The sequence below is a fragment of the Cydia amplana genome, chromosome 11 (assembly GCF_948474715.1).
Source record: "Cydia amplana chromosome 11, ilCydAmpl1.1, whole genome shotgun sequence".
Classification (NCBI taxonomy): domain Eukaryota; kingdom Metazoa; phylum Arthropoda; class Insecta; order Lepidoptera; family Tortricidae; genus Cydia; species Cydia amplana.
The window spans coordinates 17,278,044-17,294,772 of record NC_086079.1 but is presented as its reverse complement, the minus strand read 5'-3'; the positions used below and the strand labels follow the sequence as shown (position 1 = coordinate 17,294,772).

The window sequence follows — 16,729 nt, the reverse complement described above, 5'->3', positions numbered from 1 at the left end:
CTAGTAGCTTCTAGCTTGTCTAATATTTAGAGGGAGTGAATTCCAAAGACGCAAATTGCAATATCTATGCAATGCCACATACAATAAATCAAATAAAACGGAATTAACATTTTAGTTAATTAAACTTGTTCTATCCATAGTTTTCTACACTAAATACAAATAAAAAATAAAATCGTGCATTGAAGAAAAAAATAAAAAAAGCAAAAAGATATCCACCATAGGCCCCGACGAGATTCGAACTCGTGATCTCCTGTTTACTAGACAGGCGCTTTAACCAACTAAGCCACGGCGCCGCTTGCACACAGTGGCGAAATTGTGTATCACTTCGCTGGAACTCGAGAAGTCTTATCGTCCTTATTTGATATCATGTGACTATCGTACGGTTAGCATAATAAGGTCGTATTTTGATTGAAAATAATTATTGTTTATCAATAAGGAGATGCAAATTACAAGGCGCACTTATACACATATAGTCTGTCTAATGAAAGTTGAACATTATTACATTAGATAGACTCTTAACTGATTTTTAGTCTGATAAAGTCTAATAAAAAAAAAAGCGGCCAAGTGCGAGTCGGACTCGCCCATGAAGGGTTCCGTATTTAGGCGATTTATGACGTGTAAAAAAAAACTACTTACTAGATCTCGTTCAAACCAATTTTCGGTGGAAGTTTACATGGTAATGTACATCATATATTTTTTTTAGTTTTATCATTCTCTTATTTTAGAAGTTATAGGGGGGGGGGGACGGACACATTTTACCACTTTGGAAGTGTCTCTCGCGTAAACTATTCAGTTTAGAAAAAAATGATATTAGAAACCTCAATATCATTTTTGAAGACCTATCCATAGATACCCCACACGTATGGGTTTGATAAAAAAAAAATTTTTTGAGTTTCAGTTCGAAGTATGGGGAACCCCAAAAATTTATTGCTTTTTTTCTATTTTTGTGTGAAAATCTTAATGCGGTTTACAGAATACATCTACTTACCAAGTTTCAACAGTATAGTTCTTATAGTTTCGGAGAAAAGTGGCTGTGACATACGGACGGACAGACAGACGGACAGACGGACAGACAGACAGACAGACATGACGAATCTATAAGGGTTCCGTTTTTTGCCATTTGGCTACGTAACCCTAAAAAGTAGGTAGGCATACCTAATAACTGTAGAGAGTTTACGGAGCGCTATAAATATATAGATCGCAATACATTCTTACAGAAATTGACCAAGACTAACAGTTTGGCCATAGAATAAATAATAGTACTAAGTACAGAAGACTCACTCTCTAACAAAACGCGTCTGTTACGATCAGCACAGATATGGCCGCTAGGTGGCGACAGCGCCACGCGCGGCTTATGGCTTTCCCCAAAATTGGGGCCGAACGGATGTACTTTTAGCTACCTGTAGCAAAGCGACGAAATCGTGGAGGGAGACACGCCTGGTTTGGCCTTTTGAGGATCTGAAGGCCGACCGCGAAAATCTAAATTTCGCATCAAAACGATTAACTCCATTTTCGTTTTTCGGTAGACTCTCTGTTCGGTTTTTAAAGGGTCGGCAACGCGCATACAATGTAACACCTCTGGCGACCTTAGGCTACGGTGACTGCTGGCCGTCAGGCGGGCCGTATGTTTGTTTATTACCGACGTGGTATAAAAAAGATTAGGTATTACACAACGTGTTTAAACGCAAATATGAGTGTTCGCATGTCCTTGGCGTGGTGGCTGACCCCGCGAGGCTGACGCATTAATACACTTCCGTTCAAGACGGGCCCTTAGGTACCTACTTTAGGTACTTGGACTATAGAATATTCATTGTGTCCAGTACATTGACTTTATTCAATATATCTACGGAAAAAAACCGGCCAAGGGCGTGTCGGGCCACACATAAAGGTTTCCGTATAAATAAAAAAAACCGGCCAAGTGCGAGTCGGACTCGCGCACGGAGGGTTCCGAGCCATCAACAAAAAATAGAGCAAAACAAGCAAAAGAACGGTCACCCATCCAAGTACTGACCCCGCCCGACGTTGCTTAATTTCGGTCAAAAATCACGTTTGTTGTATGGGAGCCCCACTTAAATCTTTATTTTATTCTGTTTTTAGTATTTGTTGTTATAGCGGCAACAGAAATACATCATCTGTGAAAATTTCAACTGTCTAGCTATCACGATTTGTGAGATACAGCCTGGTGACAGACGGACGGACGGACGGACAGCGGAGTCTTAGTAATAGGGTCCCGTTTTTACCCTTTGGGTACGGAACCCTAAAAACCATACCAGCAAAAGCTATAGGTAGATATTTCTTTTAGTAAGAAGATAAGTTTTTTGAAAAAAAAATGTCATAATGTTGAATATTTTTTTTATTAATACACATTGTCACATGTTGATTGATAATAACTGTTTTTCTTTTCATTTTACTTAATTACCAACATGTAATGTGTAATGTAAGTATGGAGTATCCTCTTAAAAATATATATATTTATATTTTAACTTATTTAATGTTACTAGCGACTTACCAAAATGCACTAATGATTATGTTGAAACTTGAAATGCAATAATCTTCCTAATACCTAGCCTCCATGGGCTCAAATAAATCACTAGTTTAAATACAAATTTCGACTTAGCTTATTTGCCCAGAATATCATCAAAAGTTGATTGTACTTGAGCAAAAAACTAATTAATGGATATCACATTTTCACACCACACCACACATATGCCGAGTGATACGGCTGCTATTCCAAACGCTTACCAAGCACCCGCAAATTTGATAGCTCAGGTAAACCAGTATAAGGACTCTCATACATTTTATATGGATCTCAGGATGACCCTTATACTGGTTTTAAAAGCAGTGTCTGTGTAAGCGATGAGAACGCAACGGCGTTATGCGAACGTTACCCGTTTATGAATGAGCCGTCCTTGACAGGGCCTCAATGAATATAGTCTTATTCAAACTATAGAGCAAATTCAACCTTAAAACTTAAACACAAGGTTGTTTATACAATGACGGTATATTGTATTCGTCAGTTAAAACTTATGACTCAGGTAATTGGGTTTAAAATTAATTGTAGAGCGTCTTCTTCTTTTAAAATGTGGATTTCAAATTTGGAATAAAGCATGAAATATATGGTTACAATTAATTCAAATTTATACCTTAGAGCTTTGTGATTAAGTTTAAAATGGAATTGTATGTTTTTTAAGTACTTTTGTAAATAATGAATGTTTAACTGATTAGTTGGCCTAATGTTTTAATTACATATGGATTTAATTTAATTTGAAATCATTAAACGTTGGTCGTCTGTTAAGTTTTTGCGCATATTAAAAACCGGTTAATGTTAAATAAATTAGCATATTTAAAGTTAATAATGTACGGGTAGGTGTGTCATTGAACGATATCGACCATTTGAGGTACAATTTTGGTTGAAATTATCAATTTGCGTCAATAATTATAGTCATTAATTGAATGATTAACGTTACACAATAGTGGCGTGAATTATAATGATAGCATTTTTGACGAATGTCGACGCCCTCAAATTAACTGATTAGTTTGTGGGCGTTTTTTTTTGTTGTCCCCTACACTTTTTTTCAAATTTGGGATTTTTTATGTTATTTCTACTCAGAAACACGAGCTCTTTCTATCCTAATCCTAATAGGAAAAAAAAGTGTCCTAAGATTTTTATTTCCATTACGTCACCATTTTTCATAGACTTTGTATCAGGGATGTTGCGAACATCCGCATCCGCATCCGCAACCGCGGAACTTCCGCATTATTTTCAACATCCGCATCTGCATCCGCATCCGCATAAAATCGATGCGGAGCTTATGCGGATGCGGATGTCGAACAAGTCGGTACAGGAACGTCTTAGCGGCGGCGTAAGTGCCAGGTAATTTCGTCATTACCTATAACGAAATCGTCTAGATCCAGAAAAGTCGGCCAAGTTACTGTTTATTAAATATAACGCACCTATATTCTTGCTCAAATACTAAACGTTTCGTTTTTTTTTAAATAAAACAATACTAAAGTACCTTTTCTAAGTACCTAACCTTGACATCCGCATCCGCATCCGCGGATGTGAGCCTTTAAATATCCGCATCCGCATCCGCATCCGCGGATGTCAAAAAATCTGCATCCGCAACATCCCTGCTTTGTATGGCGGTCGCGGAATGGAAAGATCGAAAAATGGATGAAAATTTTGGGACACTTTTTTTCTCCTATTAGGATAGAAAGAGCTCGTGATTCTGAGTAGAAATAACATAAAAAATCCCAAATATGAAAAAAAAGTGTAGGGGACAACAAAAAAAAACCCTTGTGAGCAATATTACAATTTATTTTTAATAGGTTTTAACCTTCCTCAATGTTTCCTGTCTTGAAAATACAGTGATTCAGTTGGTATTGTTTTAACCAGCTGTCTAGATAACTAATCCTACTAATATTATAAATGCGAAAGTTCGTATGTTAGGTTAGGAATGTTAGGATATTTGTTCCTCCCGCCACCCACAAAAACGGCTGGACGGATTTTGATAAAATTCAGCACACAGATATGTTTACAACCTAGAAAAGGAAATAGGATACTTTTTATAATATATTATGACTTTAATATGGACTCATGAATAATAGTCGCTCTTTTTAGGTACGTAGTTACCCACAGTCGCCCTCAGATATATCGATGCGGCCAAGGTGTTTGATGAAATTTCTAACTTTGATGAATTTATATAGATAGAGCCTTTGGTCAGATATTTGTGAACACTTTGGCCGCTCCGATACTGAACAGAGGGGCTACCGCGAAAACAGAAATTCGCAAATTGCGGGGATCTTTCTCTTTTACTCCAATGAAGGCGTATTTTAGAGTGACAGAGAAAAATGCCCGCAATTTGCGATCTTCGATTGTCGCGGTTATAGACTGTACTGGAATACAATAATAATACTTTAGTGGTACCTAGCTTTTCCTATTTAAAATTTCCCACTCCTATAAATAAAATACATACATATACATACGCAATGGGAAAATGGGAAAAACCACCGCTTCCCACTCTGATTTTAGTGCGTGACTCAGAACTTGGAACATTTTATTCTGAGCAATGTTGATGACTCATTCAGTATTTCGGACCTTTGCTTAGTCATTGTATGTATACATATATCCAAAATTTGTAGTAAATGATTCAGAATAGTATCATTTATATATGACCTATGAATCAGTGTTCAAAAAGTACAGGTTTTAGGTTTCCGTATTAAAAGGGTGACTCAAAACGGAACCCTGTTACGAAGCCTCGCTATCTGTACCTATATTTATTTATATTTCTGTATATGTATGTATTTATATGTATATTTATGTCTGTCCTATATGTAACTGTCTGTATGTTAACGACTTGTTTTTCATGAGCATGACATTTTCAGCCAGGCGGGTTCTCTGTTCGTAATTGCTTTTCGCTGCATACGGTCCCATGTTATCGGCTACGCTCGTAGCGCGTAGCTCGCGCTGGCACTGAATGTGTGATTAAATTATGCTTGTTTTTTTTGCATTTCATAAAAGTAAAGAATAAACGGTTGCGTGGTTGGTAATGGTGGTAGTATGAAAAATTATATTATACCAAAAATTAAACTTAAAGTTATTAGGGGCATATTAGCTAAGTATATGGTTAGTCTACATAAAATTACTTAATAATATTTAGTTATAAGGTTGTAAATTTCTGTACTTACCTCAATTTGAAAGTGTTCCAGAATAAATGACTTATTATTATAAAAAAAGAATGTGCATAATGTTTATTAATGGAGAAGCGGTCGTCACCTTCCCTCTTAAGGGCCGGATTATTGAATGACCTTATACAGGATGCTTCCTGTAACAGGAGCAATAATATGTTTAAAGCGGTGACAAGCAACGTCAAACACACTGATGTCAGCGTACATTGAAGGCAATATTTATTTTGTATGAAAAAGAGGAAGTCTAAAGGAATCATAATTTTTAAAAGTTGCTGAACAAATGTTGATCAGTTTGAGGAGTATATAGCCTTTAGTTTAATTTATTGCTCCTGTTACAGGAAGCACCCTGTATATACTGTACTACCTACGTATAACGCAAAATATACTTCAACGTAATAATATTTGTATACAGAATAATGTGCAGTGATGCATCGTTCCCACGCCCAATGCCCGTAGTGTACGATAACACTGGAACGTTAGCAGAACATATAAAAATTATAATATTTTTTCTCATAATATGATTTATTTAGTTTTTTTTGTGGCAATAAAATATTTGAAGTTTGAAGTTTATTCATTTATTTATTTTAAACTTTATTGCACAAAAAAGTACAAATGGCGGCCCTAATGCCTTATGGCAGATATTTTTTCTCTAAAATGTATTCGTATTGGTACGTGAGTTTTATTTTTACGATGTCTTCATTTAGTTAAAAAAATTGTAAAAATTGTCGAAGTAGACACAATAACAAACTACTTTTTATTTTATTTTTTAACATTAAAAATCAGACCACATTCAGTAAATTTTCATTTTAGTTTCTTTTTTATACTTTGATTTCTAACTTATGTGTTTCTGTTGATGTTGATAAGACATTCATATTACAGAAAAGATGCTTAAAAACTGTTTTTAGAATGTACACAGATGAATCGCTACGTGACGTGTTTAGGAAAAAGCGCTTTTTGACACTTACCAGCATTTATATATTAGAACTAAGTCTATTTGTAAAAAATCACCCTGAATATTTCACAAAGCGTTCATGCAAAGATAATGTTAGATCGCAATATAAATATAATATGGTACTAAATCACCCTGAATATTTCACAAAGCGTTCATGCAAAGATAATGTTAGATCGCAATATAAATATAATATGGTACTTCCGAGAGTTAGCACCTAGGTATATATATAAAAAGCGGCCAAGTGCGAGTCGGACTCGCCCATGAAGGGTTCCGTATTTAGGCGATTTATGACGTATAAAAAAAAACTACTTACTAGATCTCGTTCAAACCAATTTTCGGTGGAAGTTTACATGGTAATGTACATCATATATTTTTTTTAGTTTTATCATTCTCTTATTTTAGAAGTTACAGGGGGGGGGACACACATTTTACCACTTTGGAAGTGTCTCTCGCGCAAACTATTCAGTTTAGAAAAAAATTATATTAGAAACCTCAATATCATTTTTGAAGACCTATCCATAGATACCCCACACGTAAGGGTTTGATGAAAAAAAAATTTTTGAGAGTCAGTCGAAGTATGGGGAACCCCAAAAATTTATTGTTTTTTTTCTATTTTTGTGTGAAAATCTTAATGCGGTTTACAGAATACATCTACTTACCAAGTTTCAACAGTATAGTTCTTATAGTTTCGGAGAAAAGTGTCTGTGACATACGGACGGACAGACAGACGGACAGACGGACAGACGGACAGACAGACAGACATGACGAATCTATAAGGGTTCCGTTTTTTGCCATTTGGCTACGGAACCCTAAAAAAGCACATTCATATCTGCTATTAATATCTTTAATCATCTGCCTAACGAGCTAAAAAGTCTAGAAGGAAATACTTTTAAAAGATGCTTAAAAAACTTTTTAATAGACAAAGTCTTTTATAACTTAAAAGAATTTTATAACTCCGTAAACCTAAATGTGTATTAAAATTTAGTTTAAGATAGGATATTAAAACTTAGTTTAAGATAAAATAAATTGTACGCCTGAAAAGGGTAAAACTGTTGATACTCGACAAAAAATGTACCTAGTTATACTTCCTGTACCTACACAGTTTATACAATAAATATTTCTGATTTCTGATTTCTTATCTTACCAATGTCAGAAATCAGAAAAAACTATTTTTATTTTATTAAAAGTAATAATTTTTCCTTGCTATTTTTATCCGTCCGTAATCACACAGTATGGCGTGTCCGCAACAATCAGCATTAACTTTCAGTTTATGCGACTTCGCGGCCGTGGACTGAATCCACTCCCGCGCACCCGCCAAACACGAGCTAATCTCAACCTTAACACATTGACTTAAGGTCCATACTCCATTGATGTAAGGTTCACGTAAGTTGTGATGGTAAAACTGCAATTATTGCCGTTGACACACGTTGTCATCGTAATTGTATATTAAATGATAGGATTTGCGAGGTTAATGGGTTTATTGAGAAAAAAACGCAATGTAGAAGGTTGCACTACTGAACATCATGTTTTTTAATGCGATACATACTGCCGTATTCGAACTTCAAAATATTCACAAGAGACGACACGTACTAGATCCATTCTAGATACTTTATAGTTTAGATTTCAACTAGTTCTCTTTTGTAGCGCAATTCGGGCAACCACTTTTACGATAGATCGTGTTAGATATCTATTAGATGTGAATTCGATCTCTAAGTAATATCTTATGGAAATCGTTCAAGATTATCTCCAGAATCGCGGAAATGTCAAATTTGACAGGTTAGATCTTAAACATATCGTTATCGTATCTTGGCGATATCTAAAAGATATCTAATAGATGATGTCTATTACAAAATCCGAATCGTTTCTCGTAGGTTTAGGAATAGTATATAAGACGACGATGCATTTCAATAAATGTTCATTATTTAACTAATTATACCGCTGTTTGCACTGCTCCTCCTGCCTGGACACCCATAGGCCCATTTACCTATCATTCATTGGGGTAACTTCGAAAGCGGGTTAATTTTGAATATGGCTGACATCTACTAGACCAGAAACACTTCATAGTCTTCATACTTTAGCAACACTTACGCTACTGCAACGCTTATTTATCACGGGGGTCTAGACAAGATGATAATCGTTGAAAGAAAACGCAAATCGAGCAATTTCTGTAAAATTGTATCTCGCAGGGCACTAACGTATACATACGTAACAATAACGTATTCGTAACCAAAACCATGTGCCTCGTAACCGCTTCACTGCGAATTCAGGCAAGTAATCTATGTTTATGGGACACGAGATGGCACGTCCAAGGTCGGGGTCATGACCTCGCCGCCATCTTGCCATTCGTGGCCCTGGGGACATTAAGGGGTTTACGAGTTTTACGACTGCACGACTGCAGCCATGTTCGATCCGAAGGCTCGTAATACAAATTGGTGATATTGATACGAAGAAAAATAGATGTATAAATTCAATACATTGTGTATTTCCCTGTTTTTCCTACAAATTGTTAGTAACACTACATTTTTACCGGCTATGATTTATTTTTTTAAATTTATGGTTATGATTTTAGCTAGGAACGGAATTTTTTAAACTTCCTGCCATGAGTCACGCTTCAAAAAGTTCGTCAAATTAAAACTCATAAGATTTGAGTACCTACCTCATTGTTGAGTTTTTATATGTTTTCCGAGCAAAGCTCGGTCTCCCAGATATTTATTATTAATTGAACTCTGCTCGTTGAAAGACATCAGAAAGGCAAAGTACGATATCAGCCATAGCTTTGACCCATCGTTTGACTTGTTCCGATTTTTTTTATTGTTAGGAGTAAGAATCTTTTAAAAATTGTATGCTGGGTTTAGTTGTTTGTGGTCCTTATAATAAACTAATAGCGACCCGCCCCGGCTTCGCACGGGTTAACATTGAACAAATTATACATAAACCTTCCTCTTGAATCATTCTATCTATTAAAAAAACCGCATCAAAATCCGTTGCGTAGTTTTAAAGATCTAAGCATACATACAGACAGACAGCGGGAATTAAGCGACTGTGTTTTATACTATGTTGATGTTGACAAAGAATCGAAAAAAGTCAAAAGACACGGATAGCTATGCATAAAATACATAACATACATACTTAGGTATGTAAAAATAAAGAAAAATAAAATAAAATAAAAATATTTTCAATAATGTAAAATCCAGCGAGGAGTATCACTACGTGTATTGTATAGAGAAGCGGTCATCCACACTCCAATATCAAAACTACGCGTAAAGCGCAACGGTATAACGGTTATACATACGTTGCATAACCGTTGTTCGAATAGTAGCGTGCGTATATTCACTGTTCTCGTAGTACTACAGACAAAATGCACTTGCAGACGGTGAATCACGATTGTCATGTGACTGGCGCGCTCCGCTTGGCGCTCTGGCTGAGGTTTTCTTAATAAGATGTTGTTTGAATAGGGTATTTCACTTCACTCTTTTGTCTATGGCTACCGCGCAGTTAAGCACATTTCTGCCAAAATCGAGAATAGGGTATTTGACTACTATAGTTCGTTTTTTTTTAGCATTAGAAAGAACTTGCAAGAAGGTAAGCGATCTTGATTTGCTAAACGCTCACATGAATGAATAAGCTTCTACATATCTTGCACCCGTGAAGCGGGCCTGCTTTACCTCTGAGCTTTCATAATAAATTAATTAGGTTAATAAAATTGTTAAATATAAATTTTGTTTAATTGTTTCTTCTCCTAGCTTTCCTTCAGCAAGGTTTAGACACCATACAGTTTAATTTAAATTGTGATTTACTTAGTTATTTTTTGTTAACATGGCTGTTCCCATTTTAAACGGCCGGAGCTGAATGCACCCTTGCACATAGAAAATACTAACTGTAAAACATCTAATAACATCCAAATTCCAAATTAATGTTATTAAATATTAATCACTCAAAATCATAATTCAAAACTCAATTCTACTCTAGCCAACATAAGGAAACAACTTTGAGAACTAATCAAATTATTTTTATAAGGAGTTACTTTGCCGCTCTTGTCGATAAAATGCACCTTTCTCATCCGTTTTTGAACAGTCAAGGGAGCCTTTACGAACTAGTGTGGTGCAAACATGATTTGCAACAGTACGCAGCATCAGGCGCAGTGCGGAACGCGCCGCGCCGCCGAAGGGTGCGCTCGCGCCGCGGCGCCTCCATTACGTGACGTCACATCCGCCCCCATTCACCGGCCGCTCATTCATAAACTACACGGCCGTGCTGACATAACTCGCGCCTTGAATATCAACTCTATTTGTATAGAGATAGAGTTTATTTTTGAGTGGAAGTGGTGTTTGCAATTAAAAGTTGTTTTGAATTTTTTGCACGCCGCGCCGTATCGAGCACGACATGGTTTGTTAAGAAAGATGAGTTATTTGAGTCGTTTAATCATTATTCTCCTTTTTTAACTTGGGTAACTATATTGTGCGTTTCGGCGGTTGCTCTCGGACATAATTCACGCAACGACCAATTTAACTTTGTTCCTCGATTACGTAAATTTGTTTCGCATTTAAGGTTCAATTTATATTGGAATAGATTTCAGTTGAGTTCAAAATATTTTGTGAATTGTGTACGAATTAATTGGCAAATAAAAAAAGAAAAAAAATGGTTATGGTTTCTCTAATGGTGGTTTGGTAAATTGAGTTAAATTTAGAATTTTGATGAGGTTTTTTTGTAAGTTTGTAGGTTTTTTACTTTATTCAGTTCTCAACACGTTACGGTAACTGAATATGCGGATGCGGATTCATTCATGTTATTATCTAATAGGTCTGAATTACCCATTTAAGATGTATTTTTAATTAGCTGAAAGAAACTAATAACCATTTGTAACATTTTTTTGGTAACATCGCTGGCGGGCGACGTAAAAATAAGTTTTAATTATGGGTTTAAAAGTAAGTATAACTTAATAGATACTTTGGTACATACATTTTCATAATTCAGAACAATGATTACATGTTTTACTAGGTATAATTAGTTTTACTAGGTATATAAAATGTTGTGATTTTTTTCATAGAGCTTATTCGAGGTCAAAATACGTTGCTTATTAGGTATTGTGAATCTTCTTCATCCAGTTTACGAGAGATGGACCTAAAAAATAAATACCTAACTCCGCTCCGCTAGTATTTCGTGGATAGAACACCCGACACAAATCTATGTTTGTGAAAACTTCCGTGAGACACCAGACATATTGAATGTAGGTATTAAAACGGTAATTGAAGATGAGATAATAACTCCAGACGACGGAATACTATAAATTACAAATATTACTTTTTTTTTATTATTATTACTGTAGAATGTTTCATAGAAATTAACTAGAATCAGACGAATCCTACGCACTCAGTACATTGTAAGTAAATATATGCCACAATTCACGATCTAAATTCCTTGAAATCCATAGAGCACTTTTGTAGTACAGTAGTACTACTCGTACTATAATACGCACCATACTCCGATTTCAAGACCAATTTCGTAGAATTCATTACTACTAGACATATGTAGGTATACATTTGTACAATGCCACCCAAATAATGCTTGCTCATAAACTAGCTAACAAAACGTGGACTAGAGAACGAATAGACACGGCATACTTTTTGTATTACAATCCCTAGTACAAAAATCACTACCTACCTAAATTGCTTGAAATTAATCGAGCAATTTGTACCTACTACTTAATACACGCCCATACTTCGGAGTATTTACTACTTCAAGACCGATAAATAATACGTATAATATTTATAACTGCGGATGAGGTGCTTCGTAGAATACATTGTTACCATTAGATAATACATTTTTCACCTCAGCAGCTCGAACAAGGGTACTTTGCTACTTAAAAACGGTGAGCAAAATCGCATTTTGCTCACTGAGTGAGACAAAATGAGCAAAATGCGATTTTGCTCACTGTTTTTAAGTAGCAAAGTACCCTTGTTTGAGCTGCTGAGGTGAAAACTTAATTGTTGGTATATCTTAAGAAAACATGAGTGAATAGCGGTAAGTGATGAAGAAGGAATAAATACATTTTTCGGGTTCTCTAATATGTTCTCACTGCTGAGGTGAAAAGTTTTGTGTACTACACGAGATCAAAGTTATTTACATCTCGTGCGCTTTTGAGTCCCTTACTACGCTCAAGATTCTAAATTAGATTCACGAGCGTAGCGAGTATAGAATCTTTCGTTTGCACGGGACTCAAAATAAGCACTCGAAGAAATATCAAACTTTGATCTCTTGTTGTACAAATAACTATTGTACAATGCCACACAAATAATACCTACTCGCTCACAAACTAAGTGTCATTCTATTGAACTTGCTAACTATGTAAACAAACCGCTATATTGAAATTGTCTCTGATTGTCAATGTACTAGTTAGTGACTTTTGTTTAGGTACATAGTAAGCAAGTTCTATATAACGACACTTTAACAATGCGGGGCTTAGGGGCGAATAGACACGGCAAACTTTTATCCGATTCATGAAACGTTTTTCGCCAAAAAATTAACTATTCGATCCCGAGTCAGGAAAAAAGTTAGTCTTAGCTTCCCAATAGAAAACTGTTGTTATTAACCATTTGACAGCCAAAGACGGATACAAACTGAATGCATTGCGAAAAGGTTCACGATGCCGATGATGCGCCGACGATAAAGAGTTAGGAAAATGTAGTACACTTATCACACTTATTGTTCTCTTCTGTTCTTGCTGTTGTTGTCTGTACATGTTCGTACATGTTTTGTGAACGTCACGAATAAAAATCTTTTATCTTTTATCTTTTTACATGTGAACTTCAGTTGCCTTTTCGTTTTTAAACTGGTTTAAAAAAATTAGATTTTTAAATTTATTCATTAACTAAAAATCAAGTTCATACTTTACTCAAACCAAGTCTGCCGCGTCTAATAGAGCGCCAGCTCTACGGCCATTCATGGCATTATAATGGTAATAAATAACTCAATATCGGGCACATTTCTGAGCTAGCAGGGCCATTCTGTAACTGTTTCAATTCGATGTATTAGAACAAATTAAATTATTTTCAGAAAATATTTTAATTTGTTTTTATTTCAAGTAGACACACTACTACGTATATACAGGCACCTGCCGCGATAGCAGAGGACGCTGGTTCGATTCCAGCCTGGGGCACTGGAGGCCTTGGTCACTTTTTCTTAGTATATGACATTTATTTAAAGTTTGTTTCAATTCGATTGAAGACGAATTACATACTTACATTGTCCCAACAGAGTACTTATTTGGATGTTTGCTTAATTAAGCAGAAATGGCTAATTATGTTTGGATTAAATTTGTCAAACAGATGGTATAATATAATCTAATTTTAACAAGATAACGGACATTACGATACAATTGCGAAATAGGAAATTCACAACGAGTGGCGATAAATTAAAACACGACCGAAGGGACTAATGGAGTGTTTTAAATCGACACGAGTTGCGAATAGTTGCAATAAAAAACGCCAATAAAAACAAAACTTAAAAATGTATGAAAATAGTCACGTGACTTTAAAGGTTCCGTCACACAGGCGCGTTTTCCGGGCGGGGCGTGAGCGGGGCGCGCCGCTTTTACATATAAAACGCTAACGCCCCGCTCACGCCTCGCCCGGAAAACGCGCCTGTGTGACGGAACCTTTACTAGCATCTGTCATCCGCGACACATATTCTCTATTCGTTTGACGTTTCTCGATTGCCATCTTGGCTAGACCCCCTGATCCCTAAAAATAAAACTGAGTATACAGAATAGCGCTCTAATCGCCCATTAAAAATTGTCATATTAACGACTATTAAGCGCAAAGGGCAAAGGCCAAGTACCCCTAAAGCGGTTTGGGTACCTACTCGTGACGAATGTCGCTAGGAATTCGCGACAGAACCGACCTGCCGCCACAATTGAACTCATTTCCTTATGGGCGATTGCGTCATCCTTGGATGAGGGATTCATAAAGCGTTTGTATGAGGCTGTGAGGTCTGTAGTTTTAGTTGGTCTCTGATATTTTAAGTCCTAGGCTACGAGGGGCGTTCAAAATATTCTCGGTATTGATATCTTACAACCTCTTCTAAAATTTCTTTCGTTACTGGCCGCTAAGGTTTATTCATTGACATTAAAAAAAAGTATAATTCGAACCGAGATGTTCTTTTGTTTTTCTGCAATTGCTGAACAAACATGAACATCATGTGGGAATTGACAATGTTAACTAAATTAGAACATCGATGCGTGATAAAATTCTTGACAAAACAGGGTAAAAATCAAAAAACCATAAAAGAGGAAATGGATTGTGTTTACCGTGAGTCTGCTCCTTCTTTATCTACCATTCAAAAGTGGTCAAGCGAGTTTAAACGTGGAAGGGAGAGTGTTGAAGACGACCCTAGACCTGGCCGGCCTGTAGTAGCTACTTCACAAGAAAATATTGATAAAGTGGAAAAACTTATATTGGAAGATGGTCGAGTGAAGGTAAAATCTATAGCACAAGTAACCAATCTCTCTATTGGTACCGTACATGATATTATCCATGACCATCTTAATATGTCAAAAGTAAGTGCAAGATGGGTTCCGCGAATGCTGACTCGGCTTCAAAAAGACATGCGTGTAGCTTGTTGTTCCGATTTTATTGACCTGTGCGGTGAAAATCCTGATGAGGTGCTGCAAAGAATAGTTACTGGAGATGAAACCTGGGTTCATCATTATGACCCAGAGAGTAAACAAGAGTCCATGCAGTGGCACATTAAGGGTTCAGCTCATCCCAAGAAGTTCAAGGTCATCCCTTCAGCTGGCAAGGTCATGGCCACGATATTTTGGGATTGTGACGGAGTATTACTGATCGATTATAAAGAAAAAGGTGTAAATATCACAGGACAGTACTACGCTAACATTCTACGTCAATTAAAGGATGCAATCAAAGAAAAGAGGCGAGGAAAGTTAACCAAAGGTGTTATGCTTCTGCATGACAACGCCCCCGTCCATACTGCTCATATTGCCAAGGCAGCTATTGTTGAATGTGGGTTTGAAACTGTTACTCACCCACCGTATAGTCCGGACTTAGCCCCCAGCGACTTCTTTTTGTTCCCCAATCTTAAAAAGGATCTGCGTGGAAATAAATTTTCCGATGATGAAGCATTGAAGGCGGCAGTGGAGGAGCATTTTTACACCAAAGATAAAAAATATTTTTATGCAGGATTAAAAAAAATAATTGATCGATCTTTTAAGTGTATGAACATAGGGGGGGAGTATATTGAAAAATAAAAATATCAAACTTTTCGTACTTGTTTGTTTTCATTCTCATACCGAGAATATTTTGAACACCCCTCGTATAACCGCGAAAATCGAAGTTCGCAAATTGCGAGCATTTTTCTCTGTCACTCTAATTACGCTTTCATTAGAGTAAAGAAAGATCCCCGCAATTTGCAAATTTCGGTACCTACATAAAAATAAATTACTGTTTCAATTTCTCATAGGCACCTTCAATTACAACATTTTGTAGAAAACATTGATTTGAATGAAAGTTAAACATAATAAAAATATAGTTTTCAGGGTTTTTCAAATTTAATTTAATTCGAAATACATTAAAAAAGCTTGTAAAAACGTTAACTACGTCAATGTTTTGTGATACTTAAATCAATATTAACTTTAAAATGTTAACTTGCCAATTGATCATACATAGACAATTAGACATAGGACTTTATGAATGACGGTTTTATCCAGGATCGCATTTGTAAAGTCGGATCAACCTAACTCTGCAAGGCATTTGCTGTGACAAAGTGTGAAAATGTCATCATTACTGTCAAATTTCTATAAAAATACGACGTTTATAATGAATTAATGACACCCCTTTGTTCTATTCAAATTGGTGCTAAGTTAGCTGAGGGTGGTATATTCCACCTGCCCAATTTCTTTGACCAATGTGTATTTTGTCTCACACGTTGCTTAATGAGAGAGTGAGACGCAGTGACATTGGACCAAAGATATTGGACAGATGGAATACCACCGTTAGACGGACTGTAGATGGTTGTTGTGAATACCGCAGGACGCGCCGAAGGACGAAGGCCAACGTATTTTATCATATTATACAT

General features: G+C 36.2%; 1 protein-coding gene and 1 non-coding gene across 2 annotated transcripts in view; both read right to left on the bottom strand.

The window, feature by feature from the left end:
• LOC134652347 (tRNA dimethylallyltransferase) overlaps positions 1-16,729 on the bottom strand; it is a 282,850-nt gene that overhangs the window by 110,657 nt on the left and 155,464 nt on the right. The window lies entirely within an intron of this gene.
• Trnat-agu (transfer RNA threonine (anticodon AGU)) lies at positions 220-293 on the bottom strand. Its single transcript has one exon. It is a non-coding gene; the product is annotated as a tRNA-Thr (tRNA).